Raw genomic sequence first — 16,704 nt, forward strand, 5'->3', positions numbered from 1 at the left:
AATAGGTGCAATGCCACCTTGCAACATCCCAACTGTCATACTGCTAAGACAACAGCATTGAGGGGGAGGACATATGTGTCTAGCTAGTTAAACACACCCACACAGTCATAAGAGGAAATGGAACAAGGCCAGGCCCATCAGTGCAATACAATGTAGCACAAATTTGCAAACATCAACATGACACACTACCAATGCTGACACCTGTATCGTGCCATGCCAATGCTATACATAGTATGTGCTTGGTCTCAGCAATGTATAGGTGTATGTGAAACATCAGAGACTGGATCAGTCCCATATTGTTAAGTGTGGTGCAAGTGGCATCAGAACACCCACAGTCATTGCAAGGCCTCACCATGCTAATGGAAGTAGAGGGAGGGTTGAGTAGGACAAGACGGTGGCAACACACAATTTGGATAGAACCTACACCTAGAGGATGTGATGCAGACAATTCCCCAAACTGCCCACGCTACATGTGACATTCAGGTGGAACATAGGCCTGTGAGAGTTCTAATATTAATGACAAGAACAATGAACAGGAACCAAGATTAAAATGTCTCACTAATAGGAAGTCAGTGATGTCACATTACAACTGCCACAACACAGACACACTAATTGTACAATATCTCATTGCGGAGGACGATGACTCTCCTGTGGATATGCCTGTCCTGGACTTCCCTGATGACATGGATGACGAGCTGACAACCATTAGCCAACAAACCCTCCAAGATGTCCTTGGAACCCTCCAGACCCCACCTTAAGTCTGCAAGGAGGAGCACAGATGCAGCAGCCATCACAGAGGACCAACCCACATCCCCAATATTACGACCTGCCAGCTCCAACCCAGCTGAGGACTCTGATGACACTGGTACCACCTTTGAGCGGACAGTAGTGGGAGCACAGCGGGAGCTGGCCAAGGAGGTGCGGGTGGGGATGCAAAATATGTCAGCCAGCCTTGAGGGGATGCGCATGTGCATGATGTCATCTGCAGAACAGTCAGCAGCCATGCAAGTGCAACAATCCCTACTGCAAGGACTACAACAATGTGTGAGGGATTTCACCACAGCAGTTAGGGAGTTGCCACAACACCTGGCATCCCAAACATTTCACTGCGTACACGACTGCAATCATGACCTCCTCAGGGCTGACCTGGCTGCCTACCACAGCAATGTAGCTGCTATACTCAAGAACTAGCAGCTCCTCCTTGCTGCATTAATGCCCTTAATAGCCCCACAGTTGGCACCTACCGAGAATTCTGACTCCACGTCTTCAAACACTGAAGTGTGTTTTGCGCCTTCAAACCCACCACCACCAAGGGGAGAGGACACGACACACACATCAGAAGATGAAGACATGGAACAGATCACCTTCACCCGTAGGAGTACCCGGTAGCACCACTCCATGCCACATGGGCTCTGATTTCCTATGTCCTGTGCTTGTTAACATGCCAGTCTTGCTACAGTTGGTAACATGCACTGTTCTCCAGCACACTGTTTACCTTACCGCTATGCACTGCAATTGTCTCTCACCACCTCATTGGCAATTCATGTCCCTCTGCACGGAATGTCCCTCACCATTGCACTTGTGTTGCATCACTATAGAAGGCGTCACACTAATGGACTTACAATCTTGAACTATGTAAATATTTCACTACAGCACTTTAAAATAAATAGCACTTACACAACCACTTTGTATCTGTGTAAAGGGACACATCAACTGTGTAGGAGATTTGTGATGTATGTAACATGTCAATGGCCACAGAATGTCAATACAACAGTGTAGAAAGAATGTGGGTTGATAACTATGCACAGGGGTCTGGATTTTATCATCATCTGTGCTTCCTTGGGCTTAAATCTGAAGGTAAAATATCACAAGCAGTATAATGCTGTGTAGAACAGAATATGTCAGGTCCAAAGTATGTACAAGATGAAACTCAATGTGGCCCACATTCCCTTCAAGACAATCATTATGTATGTGACATCTGGCTCTAAACTTTAATCACACACACACACACCATACAGCAGGAATGGATGTGTAGGAGTGAATGGACAATTATGTAACCTGGGAGTACAATGTAAGAAATGATAGGTGTGAGTTATGTATACAGAACTTCATAAGATTATGACACCACTTATCAGGGTTCACATGAACATCAGGCTGCAGGCAGACGTCCCACAGTGCCCAAGATTCCAACACAGGACTCAAACGATTACAGATTTGAAATCACCCCAAGCTTTACAACACATTGGGAACCATAGTTACCTTGAGTGGTGGGTGCAATGGATGGCAGATGCATAGAGAAGTAGCTTTGTTGTAGCTGCCAATGTGACAGCTCATTTGGAAGTGGGAACAACCATGTCAAGAATAGGATTTGGATGCAGGATGGAACACAACTGGAAATACTAAACTGACACTATACACTCATGCAAAGGCCCTGATCCCCAAGCATATGACACATACTGTAAAGGAGTACATAAAACTTTTTTATATGAGTATGAAAGGAAACTTAAACTATGGGAAACACCTAAATTAGATTTAAATAACACTCTAAACATCAACCCGCCACCCGCCTTATATGACGGGACACGTGTAGGACAACATATGCTAACCTAAACACATACTAACTTCTCCTAAACAAATATATATTTTTTTGTATTTTTTTTTAAATATTTTTTTTGTATTTTGTTTTATACACATAAACTCCATCATCCCCCACCCACCCACCCACAAAAAACATGTAATAATATAACACCCTCCACCCCCCAACCCAATTATCCTAACTAAACTAACAGCCTACTCTAACCTAACACTAATCCCCCTAAACCCACTAGAGAAAAGAACGAGGAAAGAGGGGGGAGGGAATTATGGTTGAGGATCAAAAAGTCACAAATTGGCCCTCCGCAGGATATTCTTAATCCCCCACAGTCTCTTGCTATAGCGGGCCACCTCCTGCTGCAGCCTGTCCATCCTGCGCAACATACGTTGCATGTCACTTTTCAGTGTCTGGAATTCTGTCATGTCCAATACAGCAGCTGGTGTTGTCTGGGTACCACTTGTAGAAGCTGGTGCTGGTGCCGTGGTTGGAGGGGGAGGTGCAGGAGGTGCTGCTTGTGGGCCCTGGGCTGAGGAGATCGAGGTACCTGCTGGAGTGGCTGTCAGCCCTGGGGCCACTGTGGTCTGAGCTGTGGTGGTGGTGGCAGTTGTGGGCAATGCTGACACCCGTTGGGTAAATGCCCTCCATACCCCTGTGGCTCTCTCATGACGATATCTCAATGCCATATTGTGGAACCCCGCCTCCACATCGAGTATGTGGCAGTACCGCACTGCCCGCCTTTGAAATTCCCGTATCTCCTGGGCATTCATGCTGGCAGCTATAAAAATAGAGACAGGCAAACATTAGTGACATCATTGTGTGATACATGTACAGAGGATATTCTAACACTTCATCAAAAACAGCATATACAGTCGAAATCACAGTACAGATGATAGAATGTCCCTGAGGAATGATATGCCAACGCAGCCTACCCATCAATAATCTAACAGCACAGCAATGCACAACAAGGTGTGTACTTAATTAAATGATCTGTGCATATTTGTATTGCTATTAGTCACATAACAAATGCTGCAAGTACTTAACATGTGCCAGGCTGACTAATAACTATCTTCAGGATCAAAATCAAGACACACAAGACCTGTGATTTGTATATGGAATGCCAGGACGGTATGCAGTTGGTAATCATGAGGGGGCATTGCAGTTTGGAACACATGAATGCTTGAATTACATGTCTGTCATCTACACTGTGATCATCACACCTAGGTACACATATTTTCTAGCCCTAACCCTGTGCCTCGGGGGGGATGGACATGCAACACATACTTTCAAACATCAAGGACAACCACAAAGCTTTGGACAGCGGTACATGGTTTTAGTCAATCCACCACAGATAAGGAGGCCTGCCAACTAGGAGTGAGTCAACCATTGGACAATAACGTCTACATTTATTTTTCTAATTGAAAACAATTTTCAACATCATTAGATCTCACTGACATATTTCCAAAATCAAGCACATTAACGCAAGCACCTATCTGGGCTTGACCTGCATGCACGCCTATGACATTTCACTCAAGTGCCATGTATATGGAGTACAACATGTGGAGCTAGATGCTGTGGGACAGTCACCCATACAGTCCTACATGTTCATTACTTAACAGGGATGCGCAAGTCTTTGTGTAAAACTGATGCTTCACTGGTCTGTGTGAATTAGGGTATGACTTGCTGACTAAATTATGACACTGGCCACCTCCAAATCAATTCTTGGCATACATGTAGCAACTAATCACCTTGTTCACCTGCCCATGCCTATTGCGCAGCACTCGACTCCCAATATATGACTCTCCGCTGCAGCATGTCTAACTCTACCATGGAACAAAATGTTAACCTCCAGTTAAGTCACATATCAGATCACGTGCCAGCACATCATACCTTGCAATGAGTCCAACACACAGGAGTCAATCACACAACAGCTGCAAACACAACACAGGACAAACATATTAATACTTACTGGATACGTCTGGGTCCACAAATCGAGCCACTTCACCAATTGTGTAGGGGGCTGGTCCACCTGTAAAACATGGAAGGGTGATATGTGCTCAATGTCTGCTCACTGTACAAAACTTGGAACAACAAATCAGTGTGTGTGACGTTTTAAATGATAGAGCTGCACATCAGGCATGTAGACACCCCAACAGACATACCACTGCAAACATGCTTTGACATTGTCTCTCCAGTGAGTGATAGACACACATATGCACACATGCACTGTCGCTAACAATCATGTGGTGCCAAACATGATTACTCAATTTTGTGCTTAATTCTTTCCAGAGGGTACTCCATTTCATCAATTGTAATTGGGAGACACATGCAATGCAACATTCCTGGTGTACTGCAATACCAGTGACTCAGGTATTGTGGCTTGTGCATCAAGGGAAAATGAGTAACTGTGTGATGCTCATGTGGGTTGATTAGCGTTCAGGAATGATTGTGTTTTCAGTGGTCCATTAAATGTGTGCCAGTGTTGTATGTAGGTTACGTATGCCACATTGGCAGTGTACCCAGAGCCGTATATGCCCCCTATGACAACATGATGGCAGGGATCGTGTGTGTTACTTCATGACAATGTTACGCTAAACATGGATTTACCACTTTTCTGATTAAAAACAACAAAAAGATGTATGCTGACAGTGTCTAATTTGATCATTCTTGACAGAATGCATGGGCACAGGTGTAGTCATTGCACATGAAATGTGTTACTATGGGTCCTGTGTACTTATATCAGGTATCATAAATTACACTTTTCCAGATTCATTAACTTAGAATTGCCAAGTAGGATGATCAGTGGTAGTACAACCGAACTGACACTGTCCGCCAATTATAACATGGGTTAGCAAATGTCCTACCTCTGCAATCATGATGAGGTAGGTCTATATTTGAAAGCACCTTGGGAATGGCGGCACTCACAGGAATGCTGGCCTGTGGATCTTAATTATAAAAACAACAAGGACCCCTGGGAGAACAAAATAAAACTCCAATCGCCTCACTCAACATATATACCCACACACCATTACCTTTCACTTATTACAAACACATTGTTTATTACAGATACCAAATATATATTTCTTTCATATAGATATAATTTATAAAGTCCCCTATCATATCACAGCAAAAGAAAAATAAAATAGAACCAAGTGCAAATAAGATAAAGTGCTCATGCTTTAGAAAAGAGTAAAAAGTAATAGATTTCCCATCAAATGATTCCAGACAAAATTCTCTTAAAAACATAAAATAGCCCGTTGGTTAATCCTTCAACCACATTGAATCACAATATTACTTCATCAGGTAGAATTGTATCCCCAATTCGGTCCTCTTCAAATAATAAACCACTTCCAGGCTAGTGCAACACCGTCGACGTTTCAACCCTCTCACGCTCTCGGGCCAAATATCAGCTCCACACAGGTCTTCCTCAGAACTAATATACGAAGGACGCAAGGTGGAAAGAACGCAGCCAAGTAAAAGGCTGTGAAATTGAAATAGGAGAAAACGTGGGTTGGAAGTCTTGAAAAGGTCTTTGAATTCGAGTGATAATGAGATGATTTTTCTTCGTGTGAGTTAAGATTAATGGATTCATTAAGGGCTATTTTTGAAGATGGACATTTAATTTAGTGTGCATTAATATGGGTTCCCCTGTCTATCAGTCCTGAGGAAGACCCGTGTGGAGACGATATTTGGCCTGTGTGTTTATGTCTGTGAATTGGCTGTTCAAATTATTGTTATGCCTCTGTGGGAATGTCACGAGAATTTTTTGGAGTAATGTGCATGTATGAATGTGTTATAAATGTGTATCACCATCAGATGCCATTTATTGAGGTACATCAGTCATGATATGTGTTTGTTATATCTGTTGCGTCTTATGCTGTGTACTTCCTTGGCTTTGGGGACAAAACATTTTCCAGGACTAACTATACCCAGGGTAGATCGAGGACGGTTGATAATGGCTATGTCAGATATGTTACCCATCACATGTAAGGAAATGTTGGATACCACTTCATGGTCACTTGTGTGTATACTATCTATGAGTCAATCATTTTAACATGCTAGGTAGGTACCGTGTTTGTGACACAGAGTCTCAAATCCAATCCTAAAAATTGTATTTACACCACAGTTTGAGTCATGTAAATGACCTATGTTTCTCCTGTGGCTGTTGAGGACCAGCAGATCATGCTGCGTGTGTTCACATATTTCCAGTGGCTCATTGCACAAAGGTGTCCAGTTCAAGTGTGTGGCCATGTGTACCCTGTGTCACTATTGGCCTCCATGTTTTCACATGTACGTGCAGGTCTAGTCATGAGCTTGTGGAGCCAACCCTTGAATTAACAGAGTATCCTTCAAAGCAGATTTGACCAAAAGCCAAAGATCAACTAACGACCCACATGGGGATAGTCCAGCTATTGCACTGCATAACTTTTAGAAAGCTGATGACAGAGCAACCATGGTGTGCTCAAATACGTTATGGATCACTAATAGGAAACAGGCAGGTTTCATCACAACATTTGTACACACGGTGGGCTCTAACATTCCCACTGCAACAGGGAACATCAGTGCCTCTGTGCTGATTAATCTCACAGCTAGTCACCACGCAATCCCCATCTAAAGGTGGTGGCAGAAGTGAATCTGTGTCTGGACCGTCAGGGCACAAACATGTTCTGTCCATACATACACATTAGCAACCCTTGTTTGTTGTGCTGGAGGCACCGTACCAAATCCATGCATACAGCCATATCGAACTGTCACTGTTTGGCACTAATGAATACATACAAAACCAGACAAGGGATGGGGGTTGGATTAGGCCATTTGAATACATGTCCCAGAACAGAATACACTAAGTAAACTGATTAAACTATACTATACATTTGAGGATTCATCGTAGACCTACCAGACACAATACACCAGGAGGAAAGAGAGGGCATGGAAAGAAACTATGAGACAAATGTAGCCACAGGGAACCTCTATGGTTAACGCAAAGACTGGAACCAGTCTGGCTAACAGGATGCAGGCTCTGTCAGGAACAAACATGAACAAGGCAAATACACAGTGAGCAGACTCTGACTGAGACAAGCAAGAACAACACTGTGGGAATAAAAAACAGGATCTGCTGTGGTCTGCACTGTTACACAATCCTCCCAGGGCTCAGGGTAGACAAGTGATTTGTATGCCAATGCACAACAAGGAGATTCAGAACATGGCAGCTTCTTAGCAGTTCCAAGCTGCAGCAAGGGCAAGGCAGGTTCAAATGGCTGGTCTGCATGGAAGTGCTCAACGGTGTGTGCAGCTTCAGTCTCTCACAATTCCTGGAGTTGAGAATCAAGTTCAAACGGCCAACTGGACCTTTCACCTGGGAAGCAATGGAGAGCTGATTACAGGTCTTACCGAATACCAGGCAGTGCATTATCGGACCTGAAGTCCATGCACACTGATGAACTATAACTATGGCATGCCATACTGAAGAGGGAAGCACACAGGAGTCAGAATGGGAGTCTGGGTGAGTGTAGATGAAGATTCTCAGAGTACAGATAGTCTATTTACACCGCCCACTAGAGAAGGGTGGGGAGAGACTTAAAACATGCCATTGGCCGGACCTATTACCTGGGATGGACTGCGGAGGGCATGTCTTGTGAGCAATGCTTGTCAGACCTGGGGCACTTGTGTTATCCATTTTCAGGTTCGATGCACTTCTTCTCACACATGCTCCTTGCAGAGATAGCTGATGTCACACTTACTCCTGTCAAGCATCTGGTCATACATTCCTGTTACCAATGCAATTGCACATCCACTGCCTCATGTATGAAGCACTTATGATTGATGGTGTCTTAGTTGGGTGTCATATGCTGCAATGGACCATGTTGGCAACATGGATGTGTGTCATAGCTGTGGTCCTCTGATATTGCCCTTCAAATGTGAAATAGACAGGATATATGTCATTAACACTGTGTGTGATGTTTGCTGTACATTCATACCCATCAAATGTGATGTGGCTTTTTCTGTATGCAAATTTGTATTTCTGCAATGCTCCATGAGGCAAAACTCTGATTATGATTCCTAGAGATCATGTGATGCATAAATAATTACTCAGAGCATGATTGAGTGATGAAGTGAGGTGTTTAATTACATATGATAACAAAGTGGTGATGGTGACTATAGTTAGAAGAAGTTTTGTTCAATGTGTTGTCTCCGACCCAATCCTGCAGCTGTGTTTGGATGTTCCCCCTCATTTTCACGGACAGCATCCTCCTCTTCCTCCTCTTCAGGCATTTGTGGATCCGGTTCAGAGACGGGAATGTTCCTCCTCACACAAATGTTGTGCAGGATGGCACAGGTCAAAATGATCTTGCAGACCATTTCAGGGGACTATAGGAGGCTGCCTCCGGTGATGTCCAGGCACCTGAATCTGGACTTCAGGATGCCAAAAGTCTGCTCAACTATGGTGCGTGTCCTACGATGTGCCTCATTATAGGCACGCTCTGCTGCTGCGCTTGGGTTGGCAATTGGGGTCATGATCCATGGCTGGATCCTGTAACCCTGATCAGCTGAAAGAGAAAATGAGGGTAAGTATTTGGTTGTTGGTTGCACCATGATTGTCACTTTGCATGGCAGTTGTTATCTTCTGTCGTCTGTGACTCATCTGTGTTTGTGTTATTGTGTGGGATTCTAGGCTTCTGTGATGTTCTTTCTGCATTGGGTTGTTTGACTATCAAAACAGGTGATTGGCTGGTTGACATGATATCAGAGGTATATTTAGAAACTTGCTATTCAGTGTGTATGTAATGTGAAAGAAGTGTCCGTGTGCCTTCACTGGAGGTGACATGATACTTCCACACACACAATTGATTCCACTGTGGTGGTAACATGGTTGCACTATATGGCCTGAACATCCCATCCAATTTGACATATATAATTGCAGGTGAAATGCAACAGTGAGGCCCCTTGATTTGGCTAGGTGACAATGCACAACACATCTCCATAAGTTGGCAGCACTGAAGTGTTCACAATTGACAATGCACAATTATCCCATGTGTGACAAGTTCTCTGCAAATTTATTTTTGTGCCCTCACCGAGTTGGCTCATGTGCAAACGTGTACCTACACTACTGAACTTGCTCCAGGTAAGCTGTCTAACTTGGTTGTGGGGGTGAAGGTTTTAGTGTAGGAAGGTCCATATGCCTGTACATCTGTTATGTATATGGGGAATTGTCTCAATCCTTATGTGTAGCAATGTGCACTTTGCATTAGTGTCCCATCTACATGTTTTCATAGCACAGTCCACTTCCTTATTGCTAGCTGGCAATGTCAGCCCAGGAGTGATGCGAGATGTTGGTACTGCCTCAATAATTACATGTCACCTTCATGAGATTCAGCGTCATCATGCTATGTGTCTCATGGTGTTTGACCTGCAGCAACATACATTACACACCCCTTACACAGGACGTATTGCTTGGAAGAGCGTGGGATTGAGTGTTATTGATGTGATATTGAAAGGTTCATCTTCCAAGTTGTACTGCCAGTTAAGGCCATGTCATTGTCACTGTGTGGTTTTAAATTGGTCCTGTGTGGCTCTAGAGTGGCACCTCTTGTTATTTGCATCTGTCATTTGTCCATAGTTGTGTATCCCATTTGATCAGGATATCAAACATGACTACCAGTGTCACACCTCAGTTTCTTCCTGGCCACGTGTCAATGTAGTGGTGTATGTGGTGTGTGTCCTACAGGGTTGTTGTGCTGTGTGTAAATTACTAGGTTTATGTACTTACCAACAAGTAGGCCATTGCCATATCGTCCATCCTGGAAGTGCAGATTGATGATGCTGTGGCGGAAGATGAATGAATCATGTACACTTCCAGGATACTTTGCCATGATGTTGGTGAACATCCCCGGTGATCCACAATGGCCTGCACGTTGATGGAGTGTGTGTGCTTCCTGTTGCGGTAGAGGTGCTCAGTTGCAGCAGGTGGCACAATCCGGACATGTGTGTAGTCAATGGCACCAAGCACGTGCGGGAAGCTATGAATTTGATAAATCCCCTGTTTGGTCTCCTGCTGCTTCTGTTGTGTGTTGGGAAATCTGATGTGGCGGTGTGAGGGAGATGATGGCTTCAAGTACCTTGGGAAGGAAGGCAGACAATGAGGGCTGTGAGATACCGGCAACCAGGGCACCAGTGGTTTGAAAAGAGCCACTTGCCAACATGTGCAGGACAGCTAGCAGCTTGGTCTCCGGTGGAATGATGTGGAGTGTGTGCAAGCTGGCTGCCAACTGTGGCTCAATGTGGTGTAGCAGCTGCTGTATGGCTTGCCAGTTTAGTCTGTACCTCTGGATGATGTCATGTTCCCTGAGGCCCTGAAATGTTGTCCTGGTCCTGAATATCCTCTCCTGCCTTCTGCATTGCCTTTGGGGTCCATGTTGGTGTGGTGGTAGCTGCTGCTGTTGCTCCTGTGCTCTGCGTCTTCGTGCATGCTGCATGAGTAGCACCTCCATGTCTTCCTTTTTGAGCAATGATGTTGCTTGTGTGAGTTTTCCTTAAGTAGTGGTGTGTTTGCCACATTTTAATGTCTGCCCTGACCCAGGCATTAAAATTTGGCGCAAATCAAGATTTGCGCCATTTTCCAGCTCCGCCTACCAGACATGCGCCATTTTTGCGTGGGTGGATAAATATGGCGCGCGGGTGTGTTTAAGTCATTTTTTGGACGGGAACGCCTACCTTGTATCTCATTGACGCAAGGCGGTTTCACGCATCCAGAAAATGGCGCACACTAGGATATTTTGACGTTAGAAGGGTCTAGTGTCAAAGTATAAATATGGTGTTAAGTTTGCGCCGGATTAGCGTAAAAAAAATGACGGTAATCTGGCACAAAGGGAGTATAAATATTGGCCTAGAAACCTAGAGCAATCTAATGTGGTGTGGATTGCATAGATCGCAGCAGGTTTTCTTATCCAAAATGCCCAGGAAGCATCAGAATTATGCATTAAATCAATCAATTTCATATCACTTTCCTAGGGGGTGGCTGCAGTATTTGGGCAGTGAGTGGCCCGGTAGTGGTGGAACATCACCAGCCCTGGGTATTTCTGAAACCTAGATACCCAGAGTAATTCAGAGTGGGGTGTTTCACGTGGATTTCAATTGTTTGTTCACACAATACGTCCTGCAAATATCAAAGTATGGGTCAAAATGCAATTTTCCCAATATTTATGTGACAGAAACTTTGGGTATTTCTAACGAATTGCAACAGGCGTATCATCCTGCATTCACACATGCCTCCTGAGAAAAATGCTATCTCATATGTGTGGGTGGCATTACACAGCTTATAGGCAAGGACCAATACTGTAACCATGTGAAAACCATGTTGACACCTCATTGATTGCACATCCTGGGACCAAATACCCCAGCTACCCACATCCACAGAATGCTTGAAATTCAAATGTAAAATCTTTATGTTTCTGTGGTTTATTTTGGGGCTGTGTCTGTCACGAGCAACAGACCAGTCCACACAAGTGGGATACCATTTTCACCAGGAAACAAAGGGTACACCAGAAGCTAGGACATTAGCCAATTCCTGTCATTTCTGTAACTTTCCCTCAAAGAAATGTGTGAAAACCTTTGATTTTAGTCAATGTTTGACATTTGGAAGTTGTTGTGGATACACAATGTGTAAGGATCCTTGCAGGCCACACCACCACGGCCTTCCCAGAATGTCTATTTTTCAAAAAAGTCTGGAGTTGGTGGGTCAGCTTGGAAGGTGGCCAACCCCAGGCCCAACAGTTACCCCACCCCACAAAAAATTATAATCCAAAAGAAGTTGATGTTTTCATGGTGTGTACTTTTGATATTTTCATCCATTTTCACCCACTTTCACTATTTTTGATTTTATCAATTAGTTATTTTAGGAAAACAGGTTCATCTACTTAAATGAGCCTTTGCTGATTTAAAAACTTTCTCTACTTTTCAGAAATGTATAACCTTCTAGATTTATCAATGGATTTCACACCTCTTTTCTCCACATACATCAAGTACAAGAAGGCACAAAAAAATTATGTATTGACCTCTTATAGCTGCCATTCTTAGGAAAGAATAACACACTTTCCTTCTGCTAAGTGTTGGCTATTTTCATTGTTCCCTCCAGGGAAACCCACAAACCATGAAAACTTCTTCAAAAACCACATGTGCAAAAAAAAAGGGTGCAAACATGTTTTAGATATTTCTTGTGGGAATAAAGTTAGGCAGGCTTAACCCCAAACTGAAATAATTGTCAAAAAAGGGCTCTGCCTTTAAAGAGTTAATGGTACTCACCCCCTAATGTAAGGTACCTGAACTGTAACCACCATGACAATTGCTAGCACCATTGCTTACCTCACAGTGCTATGCTTTCTAAATCTACTCACCACCACTAACCCTAATGCGAACCTCGTCACTTCTCTCATTCATACACTGAACAGTAACTCTCACCCTAATCTGAAACTTAATGCTCCCCATACCTAACCCCAAACTAAGCATCGATATTTACCCCTACCCTACATTAAACCCTTGCCCTATCCTTTAATTGAGCAAAAATACAGACCCCAAATCTTACTCTGGCAGCAAGCCTAACCCTTTCTCTAATGCTAACATTTTTTCTAAACTATAAACTACCCCAAACCTCACCATTCTTGGCCTTCCCGATTTCACTAACTGAAACATATCATATACAAATATCATAAATAAAAAATATGATTTTTTAATGGAATTGTCCTCTTTTTTAAGACTTTTTGGTTTCAAGCTACTGTTTTCAAACTTTAAATGCAAAATTATTTGAAGCATGGTGACACTGGCAGTTCTTGTCCATGTGTGCATTCTCCTTAACATAATATTGTCCTCTCTAGTATATTTGGGAATTCTGGGCACTCTGATGGCTCTAGCATAAAATAGCATTCATTTGACATGTATGGACTTTGTTAATATTATGCTGAATATGACATAAGTGGGCCTTCTTTGGCATATTGGAGGCATTTAAAGTTAAATAATACCCCTTTCATTGATTGGCCATCCTCACACACTGTGGGAGTTGTAGCCCTCATGGTTAATGTTGTCTTAGGTGACCCTCCTTAACACAATGGTAGCCATCCATTTAATAATGATAACGTTTTCATATGGTGGTCCTTCATGGCTTCCACTGGACACTCTTACATAAAATAACCACCCCTGACGTTTCGTATCTACAACTAACATTTGGCAGATATCCTCAGTATGTGTTTGCCTAAGTGGGCATCTACAGCATAGGCCTTCCAAGATAGGCGTGAGTACTTGATGAAAAGGACAAACTGGTATCTAGGGACTAAAGACATGGCTAAAAGAACACCACATTCGTCATTCAGGGAACTAAATATATTTGGCTAAAATTCAAAACTGAGAACACAGTATGTGAATTTCCAGAGCAATGTAAAGGTGATTTGTTTTGTAAAATCATTGCATTCTCGTAGCATGTTTGCGGCTGATTTTAGAGTAATAATTCAGGCTGTGTTAGGGATGTTTCTTGCTGATATTATTTTCCTGGAACCAAAGGATATTTGCTGCTGTGATTGTTATTTTATGAATCTTAGGGAGGTAATTCCTAATCTATATTATTAGACGTGTTTATGACATTTGTATTGCTACTGATGCTTGAAGTCCAAGGCTGTAAGATTCCTGTACAAAAACAAAGAGGGAGAAGGAGGTTGTGGGACTGGGTCTGTCCTCCTCATAGCCTATATAACATTACAACAGAGAACCAGCTAAAAGAACTACCGCAGGATGGATAGGAAAAAGGATTTTCCTGTTAGAAAAACCCTCACCCACCATAGTTACGCCTTAGTGGCATGCTTCATCATTGGGTTTTTTCCTGTTACGCTCCAGAGTGGGGCGTGCTATGACCTATGGGATATGTGGGAGCACTGATGCAGTCTCGTCAATGTGAATCATAGGAGTGGTGGGGTCTTAGGTGAGTTAAAAAATACCTGTCCCCTAGTAATTCCAATGATTTAATAGATATCTTGAAGGCAGTGTGATTAAAAAGGGGGCTGCAGAAGTGGGGGGTGTAATGTACCTGAATTCCTAGTCTACATGTTTCGGAGCCTTACCTCTGGGCTCCTCTTCAGGACCAAGGTGGACTCCCTTGTACCACTCCTAATTTGACTACCTCTAATGAAAGCGTAAATAATACATGCTCAGTGATAACTAATGTGGTGTCATAAGATGACACCTATCGTTTATGGTGTCCATCATTGATTCCTGCGGAAATACAAGAGAGGCATAGCTATAGCCCCCATTTGTACTGAGCCACTATACATGTTGTTTGTGGGTGTGGCGCCACCTATTTGCAAACTGCATCCCACTTGTGGGAAACGGCACTCCTGAATATTAAGAATGATAGACCAAAGTACACTCACAATCAACAACACAAGACATCCTACATTTAAAACTTTTAAACATGTAAATACGTGAAACACAGCAAACAGCACATACGTGGTGCATGCGTAAACCTACTCAATCGTATTTGGACTCTCATATCACAGCTCATCCGGGAGGGGGGTGTGCTTGTAGTCACACTCTAAAGATTTGGTAAAGTTTTAGAATCTACTCATTTTGCCGTATCTGTGGCGCTATGTAAACAATGTTCAAAAGACACTTACTTCCTCAAAGCGAAACTCCCGCTGTGTACCTAATGCTCACCTCCCTTGGGTCTGAATCTTGAATGCTCACATGGCCCTGAGCTTAAATGTGCAGCAGCCCTTGCGTCTCGGCATGCTAAAGAGTGCAGCACTAAACCACTATCTTCCCCAAGATGGCGGCCTCCTGTGGAACAAAAGGGGGTATGCGAGGACCCTAAAGGTAGGTATCCTTTGTGGCTGCCTGTAATTGCACAGAGGTCATTGGGGCTATGCTTACAGAGGCAGAACTGGGGATACCTTATCATTTTGATAATTATTTGGGAGTTTCTTTCTTGTGTTTAATGAAGGGTTACTCGTTCCCTTCTTACAGTGATGGTGACGTATATTTGAGTGGCTAATGCTTACTAATGAGGTGTCCCTCCTGTGATTCACATTGACAGGACTACATCAGTGCTCCCACATATCCCATAGGTCGTAGCACGCCCCACTCTGGAGCGGAACGGGAAAAAACCCAATGATGAAGCATGCTACTAAGGGGTAACCGTGGTGGGTGAGGGTTTTTCTAACAGGAAAATCATTTTTCCTATCCATCGTGTGGTAGTTCTGTAAGATTGCTTATGATATGTCTTGTCTCTGAAGCTGTAATATATCTGACTCTGTATTGATGTTAGTTTAATTTGAGGGTTAGCTTAGATGTACATTACTGAGATTGTAAGATCAGTGCAACTTTTCTTTTTCTTGAACTGTAACCTCCACATACATTCTAACGAATAGTTGGAGGAACCTTATATGGGTGAGGATTGGAAAAGGAAGGGCGGTGAAATGTGGCAGTGATTAAAATATTTTTATGCCTCCTGAAGAATACTAGGAGACTATGTCAAATTGCACACCCAAATTATTTGACCTACCCGTGAAGTCTTTGGACCTAACTTACAAATGCATTTCCGCTTGTAACACTTTAATACATGCAAATGGCTGAACTTCCCAGTGCGCGGTTTTCCCTTATGGTGACTTTGCACTTGTAAATCTTGATAACCCGGTGGAATATTACGCACAATCACATAATGTTGCATTGGAGTAAATCCCTTGCAAGGGATGTTAATTCACAAGTTTCTTTCTGATCCTTTCTCACCCAGGAAATGGTTGTAGATTCACTTCCATCAAGGACAGGAGTAAATCCATTTTCAAAACTGTAAGTGGAAGTGTCAGCCTCGAACAGTAGTATAGTATAGGAATAAAGATTTCTCCATGGAGAAAAATATTTTCACAGTGGAGAAAACAATTTCATTGTACGCATTGAAATTTAAAGAGGCATAGCTGTATGCTGTGTGCAATTATGCAGCAGAAATGTCAATGAAAAGACAGAAACAGGAAGGCACAAAACCATTTCTGACTAAGCAAGGAAACCTGCAACTAGTGTAGCTTTCCCGGAACACTCCAGGAAGCATTGTGAATAGGGAGAATTTGTAAATGCAAACAAGG

Source organism: Pleurodeles waltl, chromosome 1_2 (assembly GCF_031143425.1).
Source record: "Pleurodeles waltl isolate 20211129_DDA chromosome 1_2, aPleWal1.hap1.20221129, whole genome shotgun sequence".
Lineage (NCBI taxonomy): Eukaryota > Metazoa > Chordata > Amphibia > Caudata > Salamandridae > Pleurodeles > Pleurodeles waltl.